This window comes from Coffea arabica, chromosome 10e, assembly GCF_036785885.1.
Source record: "Coffea arabica cultivar ET-39 chromosome 10e, Coffea Arabica ET-39 HiFi, whole genome shotgun sequence".
NCBI classification, from domain to species: Eukaryota; Viridiplantae; Streptophyta; class Magnoliopsida; order Gentianales; family Rubiaceae; genus Coffea; species Coffea arabica.
Window position 1 is genome coordinate 15,367,005 of NC_092328.1, and position 11,975 is coordinate 15,378,979.

Genomic DNA, 11,975 nt, shown 5'->3' on the forward strand with positions numbered 1-11,975 from the left:
GCACCTGAGGACCAAGAGAAAAACCACATTCATTTGTCCATTTGGTACATATGCATATCGACGAATGCCCTTCAATTTTTGCAATGCCCCTGCTACATTTCAGAGGTGTCTGGTTAGTATATTTTCTAACTATGTAGAAAAATTATAGAAGTGTTTATGGATGATTTTACGGTCTATGGTGATTCTTTTGATGCATGTCTAGTTAACCTCACTAAAGTACTTGAACGGTGTATCGACACAACTCTTGTTTTAAATTATGACAAATGTCATTTTATGGTAGATCAGGGTATAATTTTGGGACATGTGGTGTCCTCTAAAGGAATTGAAATAGATAAAGCAAAGGTAGAAGTTATTAAGTGCTTACCTTATCCTGCAAGTGTGCGAGAAGTTCATTCTTTTCTTAGTCATGTAGGTATCTACCAACGCTTTATTAGAGATTTTTCGAAAATATCTTATTCTCTGTGCCAACTACTTCAAAAGGATGTAGATTTTAATTTTGATGAAGCATGTAAAGTTCCTTTTGATACACTCAAGGAATCACTGATCTCAGCACCAGTTGTCCAACCACCAAATTGGAGTCTACCTTTCAAAATTATGTGTGATGCAAGTAATTATACTGTTAGTGTTGAACTTGGCCAAAAAGATGGGAGAGCATCTCATGTCATTTATTATGCTTCAAGAATCCTGGACAGTGCTCAGTGCAATTATTTGACAATGGAAAAAGAACTTTTAGCTATAGTTTTTACTTTAGAGAAATTCCGTTCGTACTTACTTGGCGCTAAAGTAATTGTCTATTATGATCATGCAGCACTTAAGTACTTACTCACCAAGTGGATTATTCTACTCCAAGAATTTGATTTAGAAATTCGGGATAAAAGAGGTGCTGAGAATTTAGTTGCAGATGACTTCAGTCAATTGGTCACAAGTGAGAAACCCACATCTTTGCAAGATAATTTTCCAGAGGAGCATCTCCTTGCCATTCATAAGCTAACTCCATGGTATGCTGATATAGTTAATTATTTAGTTACTAAGACACTACCTAATGATTTATCTGAAGTTCAGAAAGATAAAATAAAAAGTGATGCTAAGTATTATGTGTGGGATGAACCATACTTCTGAAAATATTGTTCTGACCAAGTTAGTCACAAGTGCGTTTCCGAAGAGGAGATTCCTTCTATTTTCTTTTTTTGTCACTCAAATGCTTGTGGAGGACATTTTGGTCCTAAGAGAACTGCACTTAAAGTTTTAGAATGTGGCTTATTTTGGCCAACTTTGTTTCATGACTCTTACATGTTTTGTAAAACTTGTGGAAATTATCAAAAGACAGGTAATCTAGGACAAAGAGACCAATTGCCCCTTGTTTCGATACTTGTTTGTGAAATATTTGACATATAGGGTAACAATTTTATGGATCCATTCCCCTCATCTTTTGGCCATGTTTATATTCTTCTTGCTGTAGATTACATTTCAAAATGGGTCGAAGCTAAGGCCACTTGGACTGATAACGCTAAGGTTGTAGTAGATTTTGTCAAATCTAACATTTTGTTAGGTTTGGTACGCCAAGAGCAATTATTAGTGATCGTGGGAAGCACTTTTGTAATCGCATAGTGAAGGCATTGATGAAAAAATATGGTGTCACTCATCGTGTTTCTACTTCATATCATCTGCAAACCAGTGAGCAGGCTGAGATTTCCAATAAAGAAATCAAATCTATACTTGAAAAGACGGTAAATCCAAATAGGAAAGATTGGAGTCTACGTTTTGATAATGCACTTTGGACCTATCGAACAGTCTATAAAACTCCCATAGGTATGTCCCCTTATCGTTTAATGTTTAGTAAATCCTGTCACCTTCCTGTTGAGATGGAACATAGGGCGTATTGGGTGGTAAAACATTGCAACATGCGGATGGATGATGCGGTAGAGCAAAAAAAATTGCAGTTACAAGAATTGGAGAAAATTTGAAATGATGCCTATGAGAACTCAAGAATTTATAAGGAGAAGTGTGAGAGCTTGAGAAATTATATATATACATATGTACACATTATATATATTTTAATTTATTTTATTTTCATATGTTACCAAAAGCATTGCATATACCAAATAATCATCAAATTATATGTTAATTGATTTCTTATAAATTGAATGTATAGAATACCCTAAATTAGTGTAAGAAAATTCTTATAGGGATATACCAACTAAAATAAGATAAAGTTTGAAGCAATACTTGAAGAGAATATAAATACAACTCCTTAACAAGTAAATAAGCTAACACTAAAAGACCCTTCTAACCATAGGACTTGATCAAACTACCATGCAACCTATTAGAAATCTAGTTTCTTAAGTAATGACCAAGAGAAAGAAAGAGCTCTGCCATTTTAGACTTCAACCGAGGGCAAAAACAAGAGAGAAAACAGAATACTAGGCTATCTAGTGTCTTCATTTCAAAAGGCCGAGAGAAAGAGTGAGAGTGAGGGAGCTCTGGTTCCATTCTTCCCTACCAGCTTCAACCAAGTGAGAGAGTGAAGCAAGATAGGAGAAAGAGAGAGCTTGGTGGAGAAAATTGATGAACCGAAGCAAGAAACTAGAGTAGTCTGTAATTGTCGATTCTGAGGAAAAAAAAAGAGGTAAAATGCTGCAACAATCTTTTAATTATCTGGTATAATTGAATACTTAAGCTGCATGTTAAATTTTAGCTAGGAAAAATGAGTTTTAGCTGAGGGAAAATTCTGTTTAGTGACTGAATGAGAGCTGGAAAGGAAACTGTGACAACCGAGGATGAAGCTGGAATTTTAGCTTAAGTACCAGAGTTGTCTTTGGAGAATGATGTTAGGAATGCATGAAAAAGGTTTTTTTAAGATGCTTCGCTGGAAAAACCCATGAAAAACTGGAAGATTGAGCTGGAAATGTTGAGAGACAGCCGCTGGAATTTTTCCAGCTTCAGCCGAGAGAAGGAATAAAGAATTTTTCCAGTTTCCTCATGAATTCTGGTTCCAAACTGTTACATTAAGGCTTGATTCGTTGTATAATACTTTATTCTTAGCATGCATGAAAGATTTGAGTATAAATGAAGAAATTATTGGAGAAATTTCGTGTCTTAAAACTGGCTGCTGCTAGAGTTTTTTGTCAATTTGGCCGAGAGGGAGATTAAGACTTGGTTCAGCTATGCTCTTTGATTCCTTGGATGTAAACTTTATATTATTGCTTAAGATACTCTGTAGCTTGATAATTACTCTCTGCATGTTAAGTTGGGAGTGAGGAAAATGAAGAAATGGAGGAAAACAGTTTTGTACTTAAACTGCCGAGCTGCTGGAAGTTACAATTAGCAGAGGACAGAATTATTTGTGGCTTTTGGTGGAATTATTTGCTGAAATTACATGTTATTTGTTTTAGTTTAGGTTGGACAGAATGTATACTAAGTGTTTAGTGTTTTAAGAAAGTAAAAGATGGAACTTTGTTGAAAATTATGAAGTAATGTTGCTGGAAATTTGCTTTGCTGGCCGAGAGAGTGAGGGGTTGAAACTCTCATGTTATTTTCGAAAATTCTAGGATAATTGATTGTAATCTTATACAAAACATCTTATAACATCTTAACCTTGCCTCTCGTGTACATTTTTTTGATTCTAAAACTTGGAGGGGCTGATGAAATTGAGCAAATTTAAACCATAAGTGAACTAGAATCTGATTTAGCCGAAAAGGAAGAAATGAAAAGTTTTACCAGTTTTAATTTTAAGTTTGGATTGAAAATGATTTAGCCTTAACTCAAACGCTTCACAACATCTTAAATTTGGTATTTATGTATATTTTCCTTGTTTTGAACTACCAAACTTGGTAAATCTTGAAGGGGGATGTAAGAAGGCTTGTTGGAATTTTTGTTTTGTTTTATAACCCAGGAACTTGGGTTTTAGTAATTTAAACCTTAAATTGGTAAGTGATGAGTAGCTACATACGAATTGTATATTCATCTTAGGATCCTAAACTTGTCTCAGGGGACGGCAGCGAGCCAGGAAGAAACTCCGACATTCAAGCATAACTTGTATTGATTAGGGTGAGTGCTCTTAAGTTGATTGTACATGCTTATTTGATGACTTTGCTTATTTTGAAGTTTTATTGATAAAATGCTAGAGCGTACTTAACCGCTACTGCCTTATTGAATTGAAAAGAACACGATAGTGAATGTTGATCGAATTGTACATGAATGAATGTAGGCCGTTGTGTACTTTATCACATCGGTCGAATTGGGCCCTAAGCCTTGGCCAGTTGATCTAGTCGAGCCGGTATAGGAATTGGTTGATTAGGTTAGCTACCATGAGCAATTGAGTGGTATACTCGAGTTTACCTAGAAGATTGGAGAATAATGAACTGTATATTGAATGTCAGGGATTGTTTATTGTTTTGGAGGACATAAGGGGAAATGGTGGAGCAAGAAGAATTGTATCCTTTTAATGATTTTTTATGCTATTGATTTGTCTTTCTGATTGGTTATGATTTAAGAAATGTCTTGCAAAGATATTGTATTTATACTTTTGAACCTCACTGAGCTTTAGCTCAACCATTTAGTTTTGTTTTCCTTACAGGGGTTGGAGTTTGAAGAATGATCGAGTTGAATTAGAAAGTTAATTTTTGGAAGATCCGTTAGTGTGTATATATTGTAGTCGTGGTTTCTTTTGTACCTTGAAATGGTCGAATCTTTTATTTTGAGTTTGGTGTAGTATTAAGAATGGATGTTTGGATGCTTAGTGTAAAATGTTATCTCTGAAGTTAATGTTAGTTAATGAGTCCTGGCGAGAGCCAGGCAGGCGGTCCACTAATTTCTAGGGTATGCCCTAGAAGAAGATGGGGACGTCACAAGAAGACAAAGGCATTTCATGATAAAATGATCTCCAGGAAGAATTTTTGTGTTGGCCAAAAAGTTCTACTTTTTCATTCTATACTCAAATTTTTTCCTGCTAAGTTGCATTCACGTTGGATAGGACCTTTTATTGTCACTAATGTTTTTCCTCATGGTGCAGTAGAAATTCAAAGTCCAAAAACCAACAAAATTTTCAAGGTCAATGGTCATCGTCTCAAACCTTTTTATGAAGGATTTTAGGCATAAAACGTCGAGGAGATGGCTCTTGAAGAGCTTACTTATTCCGATCGAAGTACAACTTTGTCTAGCCAAAGATATTAAAGAAAGGCACTACATGGGAGGCAATTCAAAGGATTTCATATTTTGTCACTTTGTATTTTTAATTTATTTTATGATTATGTGTGGAGTTAAGACTATTCTATTTTTATTTGACAGATGATTTTTTTTGTTGCAGTCCATGGGAACGCTTGGTGAAGTTTTTGACGGGGTGCAATTTTTGGGCAGAAAACTATTTGTTACAAGACGTGCCCGCACTCCATGTCAAGAGGGAGTTGTTTGTTTTAAATTGGATGGGCAGAAGCCTTTTTCTTATAAAGTGTGACCACGCCTTATAACATAAGTCTTGACTTTATTTAAAAAAAAAAACCAAAAAAAAAAGAATGCGAATTCGGTTTCGGTTTGGACATAACTCATATTAGTTAGTGTACGACTTATAACTTATTGATTCCTGTTATTTTATTTATTTTTCTTTCTTTTCCTTTTTACCAATTAAACAATCCTAATTCATTCTTTCACTTTTCCTTCTTCATGCTACAGTCTTGATCAAAGCCTCAAACCGCTGCCATTGAAGCATAGTTGGGCAAACATAATCCACCAACACAAACAGTTGTGCTAGCAATCTCTTTATTTGTGTGCGATCAAACACTTCATTCTCATAATGGGCAGAACCTTTTTACCTCTGGTTGTTGTTGCTTCTTGTTGTCGGCAAATATGCTTCCGCTAGTTGCTCGTTTAGATTTTCTACCATATTCCAGCAATAAACGGGTATTATCTAGGCTGCTCATCTCTTCAATCATCCAATTCTGGTGGTTAAATTTCGAAAGTCCAGAATATTTGCTGCTAATCTCTTGTTTTACTCAAGTTAATTGTTGTAGCAGTGCTTGATTTCTTGAGTATACAATTGTGGACACTTGGTTGATATTTGGCTCTTGGTTATTGGTCAATCGTGCTTGTCCAAATAATTGTCGGTGGTCAATTGATCAAATGTCTTTGTTCTAGTTTCTCAAGTTTGGTTGCATCAATAGTTTGTTGATCCCTCCATTGTTGGTTTTGGGAAGTTTGGTTACTCATGAATCTGTAAACATAGATTGCCAAGTGCATGGTTGTTTACAATTTCTTGTCTTCTATTGCTTCTGGAAAGGTTATAATGGGTTCAAACTAAAGTTTAGACTTCTACTGGTGATTAACTTTGGTCTCTTTCGTTGATTGGTTCAAAATTGATCATTGGTTATTGACATTTGTTAGTGAATTTGAATTGTTGAACTATGGCAAAGAAAAGGACAACATCAAAGAACCAAAGTAAAATTTCTTCTGAGCCACTTAATCCTATTCCTGAACGAAGAGCTCCTATCCAACAGAAGAAGAGGTCACGTTTGGGAATTCGCAGAAGTATTCTACCACCTGGAGATAACAATTTGGGAGGTTCACTTGATGGATTTAGTCCCAGGCAACAAGAAAGGCTTCAAAAGTTGCAAGTTAGACCATTTGTTGCTTGTAAATCTGTCCATTGCCCTACAGTTGATCACTTAAATATTGCTAGTGAGGTGGATCGGTTATTTGCTGCAAGTGGTTGGCAACGGTATTTAACGATTGATTATCCTTCTTATAGTGAGTTGTCTTGGGAGTTTTATACTACATTTAGCTTTAAAAAACTAAACAACTTAACATTGAGTACTCCCGACGTGGTGAAGTTTAGGTTGTTGGGTGTTGAGATGAGTCTGTCCATCAATGAGTTTAATATACTTTTGGGTTTTATTGATCCTGATGACGTTATGTCTACAGAGTACATGAATAGTGCATGTGATTATGGACAACTATTTTCTAGGGATTATATTGACATTTTGGCGAGAGTGATTTGTTGATAAGTTCACCTATAATCCTAGCAAGTCCAAGAGCTCCTACTTGAAAGATCCAGTTTTAAGATACATTCACAAGTTCTTGGCTTTTAATTTTTCTGGACGGAAGAATGCGTCTAGTGTTATCTGTGACGACCCCACCTCCCCCTAGGGCGTACCTCAGGGTTTAACGGACCGCCTGTCCAGCTCTCGTCAGGACTCACTCACTCACTTTAAATAAAATAGGTTACAACCTCACGAGTAAAGGAAATAATAGTTTCCAAACTTGGAACGTACAAACACATTCATTTCTATTTTAATCATCCATATAATCCCAAATATATCACAAGATTTAAGTTCTCAATGCATTCAACCTTAATTGAGCAACTAGTGCGAGTACAATCGCAAAATTTTCAAAAATGAGACTATGCTAGCCTGTACTAGTCTCACGCCTCGCTCGTACCCCCTGTAAGGAAAACAAATGACGTGGAATGAGCTAAAAATTCAGTGAGGTTCCAAATAGTAAATTGGCCATTATTTAAAAGTTTACGTATCAAAGTAGCAAAGTAACGAGCATAACCAGTCCATAAAAGTGAGCAATAACACTTCAAGTAGCAAATCTCAAAATGAGCGAGTGTAAAATTCTTTTCTAAAAGAAACAATAACACTACGAATAACAATCAAAGTATAAGGATACAGATAGCTCTCAGGAGCCAATTTCCCGTTGCTTCACCAAAACTTGATCAAGTATTAGTTGACACTCCGTCAACCTTCAAGTAAAGTAACCAATCCAGTAGTGTTTCGCTTAACACCAATTCGTTCACCATTCAACCTCCTTACCAGGCCCGAACACCAACTAAACACTAGTGGTAATACTCGAGCACACCGATTAGGCGAGGAGGTATCACTCCACTCGACAAAACAAGAGACCCATGGTTCGTTATCTAATCGACCAAACCCTTACCGGCTCGACTCGATTAACTAGCCAATGGAGTTTGGGTTCCCAAGTAGTCACTATAGTCAATGACCAATCGACTTAGTCAAGAGAAAAGTACGGAGACGGGAATGAGAGGTACCTCCCACTCGTATCGAGTGTGGTACATACTGCCACTTAGCACTTACAAATCAAGCACAAGTACAAATACAAATACAGGTCAATGCAAATCAAGTCATTTGTATAAGCATGAATGAAATATCAAGTGATTAGTACACATTTGTCCGATCAAACCAAGCAAATCTTATCCGATCACGTTGGTAAAGAATTTAATCAAGTATCAAGTTCAATCATGTATTTGGAAGCACTCACCAAAGGTCTAGTGCTTTTCAAAATCATGTTCAGGTCCAACTCCTTGGTTGGAGTCCAAATCTGCGACAAATATCATTTAAGAATGTAAAACTCTCTAGAGTTCGAAACATAGGAGTTTCGCTTCAAGAAAATCAAATATATGCAACTCATTTAAGTAGTATTCATTTTGCTTATTACACCCTAGAAAACTCATGTTCACTCTTTTAGTTTCGGTAAGGAAGCGGTTAAAACGTTTAAGTTCGTAAAGTGGCTAAAAGATGAGGAAAACATATTCCGAATGGTTGCTACTTTCATTTTTCCAAGGGTACGAGTTTCGGCCAAATTTCAGCTTATATACCTCTACGAAAGAAGACTCGAATACCATAAACAATCCAAGTTCAATTCGACCTCAAATCTTTGCTCAAGTCGCGAGTACACACGCCTAACCCTCGAGTGAAAATTTGGGCGGCATGCCCTTTGTATTTAGCTATTTTCCAGCAATTTATGGCTTCATTATTTTCCTCAACTCAGCCCAAATTCACACATAAGCAATCTTAACACAATAGCCCTTCAACTAGGCTCAATGTCATCCAAACACAAGACAATTCTAGCAATGCAACCATCAAAATCAAAGCTGGAAACCAGTTTTAAAGACGAATGGCTAAGTAACAGGTTTGACATCTTCCGGCGTTTTGCACAACTGATGCTATGGTTATCGGATTGGGGTAAATTTTATGGCATTTCAAACCTAAGACCTACATTTCCTATGAAGAATCGACATCCAGTTCTTGCATTTTCAAGGTCAAAAAGTGAAATCTCAGAGAAAATAAAAAACTGTCGGTTAAACTGAGCATTTGGCAGTCAGGGGTATTTTAGTCATTTCACAAGATAAAGTTCTCCAATTGAGCTGAAATTTTACAATTAGTTAGTTAACTCAATTCCCTACAACTTTCATGTTTTGAGCAAGACCTGATTTGGCCTCTCTCATGGATGAAAATGCAGTGGAAAAACAGGGCAGATTCCACTATCAAAGCTGGAAATTCACTTCTACTCTAAAATATATATCCTAACTCACTACTATCAAGTACTATATCATCAAAACTATCAATTACTAGGTTAATACCATAAATTACTAGATAACAACCATAAACAAGGCTGAACATTGTAAACCCTAGCTAAACATTCCACTATATCATCCAAAACTAAATAATTAACCATAGTAAACCAAGGACATAAGCTTCTTTCCCAAATTTAACAAGAATAAGTAAGAGAAAAGGAAAGGCAAGCATTATACCTTCCAAAGGCTACTTATAAATGAAAACTAAACCCCTTTCTTCCAAAATTTTTACCTCACAAAGCTTTCCCAACACCAAAAGAGAAGTTTAATCGGTTTAGTTCGGTTGATTTCACTCAAACAATGATGGATTCAAGATGAAAGTTGAAATTTGCTCTCTTGTTTTTTTTACTCTCCTCAAGCTCAGCCAAGATGAAGAAAAAGTGCAGGAATTTTGGTCCAAAACAAAGTTAAGAAGATAGGAAATTGGTTTGGTCAAAGTTGGTTGGATGGCCGCCAAGTGTCGCCGCAAGATTAAGTCTCAAATTTTTTCTTTTTCTGTCTTTTATTTAGTCAATAATTTCAGCTGTTTGGAGGAGATATTTAGGGCTGATATTTCTGAAATAATAACAAGGATATTAAGATAATAAAATAGTGTTCAAGTGGTGCACTCAATCGGTAGTAAACGGTGTACATCGGTTCGAACCATTTTTCATTAATTCGCCCGTACTAGTGTTTTAACTTATGATTCACTAATTTATTATTAACACTTCTAATCACACACTTTCTCTTACTTAATACTTGTTCTTATCCGCCAAATTCAGTACACACACCTCACCAAGTGATCATACTATCAAAATGCACCAAAAACACACCAAAAACCCTAGTATGCACAAAAAACCTTAACTTATGCCATTCCTTTAGAAAAATCATAACTTAAGTTATAAATATCAAAAATTCATATAACTTGGCCTGTTAAAAACTAGACAAATACTAATAATCTTTAGAAGACATCTCAAAGAAATTTAGTTCATAAGTTGGTCCAAATTGAGCCATAATCTACTACAACATTCCTATTGTTACTTGTGCAGGGCAGAATTTTCAGTCAACTTTTCCAATTTCCTAGAATTTATAGAGATTGAATCAAACTCTAATTTTACACCGTAGGAAGCCCTATGAGTCTAGTTTCAAACGCAAGAAACGGAACTCAATTCCGACTTTCCTATACGAAGTTATAGCCAATTTCCCAAAACTGCGCAGAGCCTCCTGCGAAAATTTCTAGATTTTCTAACAACTTGAGATTATGAAACTTTTCTTAACAAAATTCACTCTCTTGGCTCACATTCAACCAAGAATCTCAGGAAAGTAAGTTCAAATAGACAAGTAAAATTTCGGGATCTCACATTATCACTAAAGCTGAGTTTTATTTTCTGTGGTGTATGGTGAATAATGTCAAGGTTAATTTTGGATGTTGGTTATGTGAGGCCCCAGTTCGTTCGTATAAGGGTTATTCATTATTCATTATTTTGTGCGGTTAAAATAAGGTTTTAGGACTAAGATTGAAAACCCTAACTTTGCTGATGAGTAAACCTTAGTTTAGATATTATTCGGTGCTCTAGTGTGTGTTTTGGCCCAAGTAAAAATAGGATTTCGTTTGAGTTTACAAACCTTGGATTAGTAAACCTTTAGTGTTATAAATTATTAGAAAGCTTAAGGTGGGTTTAAAAACCCTAATTTTGCCCATATTCTATAAGTTGTTGTTTAATTGTTTTAGATATGGAGAAAGTAAGTTTAAGTATAGGTGATTAAAATAAGAAAGTGATTAGTGAAGTAATTAAGCATGATTACATGTTTTAGATTAGATTAAGTTATGACCTATGGAGTTATTTGAAAGATGATCAAATGTTTGAGGGAAAATGTAAAAGAAAGAGGAAGTTAGAGTGCAAGGGTTACAAGTGCAATTTAGGAGCTTTTATGTGATTGGCTAAGCTTAATAAAAATCTCCAATGGTCTTGACCATTATTACATTAAGACTTGTAGGCTAATCAAGACAAAACAAACAAGACAAACTTGGAGCAAGAGAGAGAGGTAGAGCCGAGAGAGAGAGCAAGTGAAGGTGAGACATTTTCTTCAAAAATCTGCAATTTTTAGCTTCCATCTTGAGTTTGAAGCTTGGAGTAACCACTTGGGTGTTGGATTATTGAAGCTTGATCATCCTCTTAACTCACTTGAAGGTATGTTATTTTCTTTACAAGAGAAATGTTGGGGTTTTACTTTCTAAGCTATGGAAATGATGTGGTATGTTGTGATTATGGATTCTTATGGTGAATTTGATGTTCTATGGAAGTTTTATGGTTAATTTGTGGTGATTTATGCTGCTGGAAATTTCGGTCAAGAGAGAGAAAAATTTGAGTTTCTTGCTTAAATGCTTACTTTAGTTGCTTTCATTGAGAATTGAATTGTAGTGATTGTATTTGATAACTTGCCTCACTTGATTGGTTGGTTTCTAGCAAAAATCTGATTTGGGTTAAGAAACCCTAGACTCCATTAGGTTAGTGTAGTTTAGTCTATGGCTATTGAGTAGGGTTTGTGTGTTTGGATGGTTAGAATAAGTCCTATGGTGTAAGTGAAACTAGACTAAGGATTATGGTTAGTATTTGGTGATCTTGGG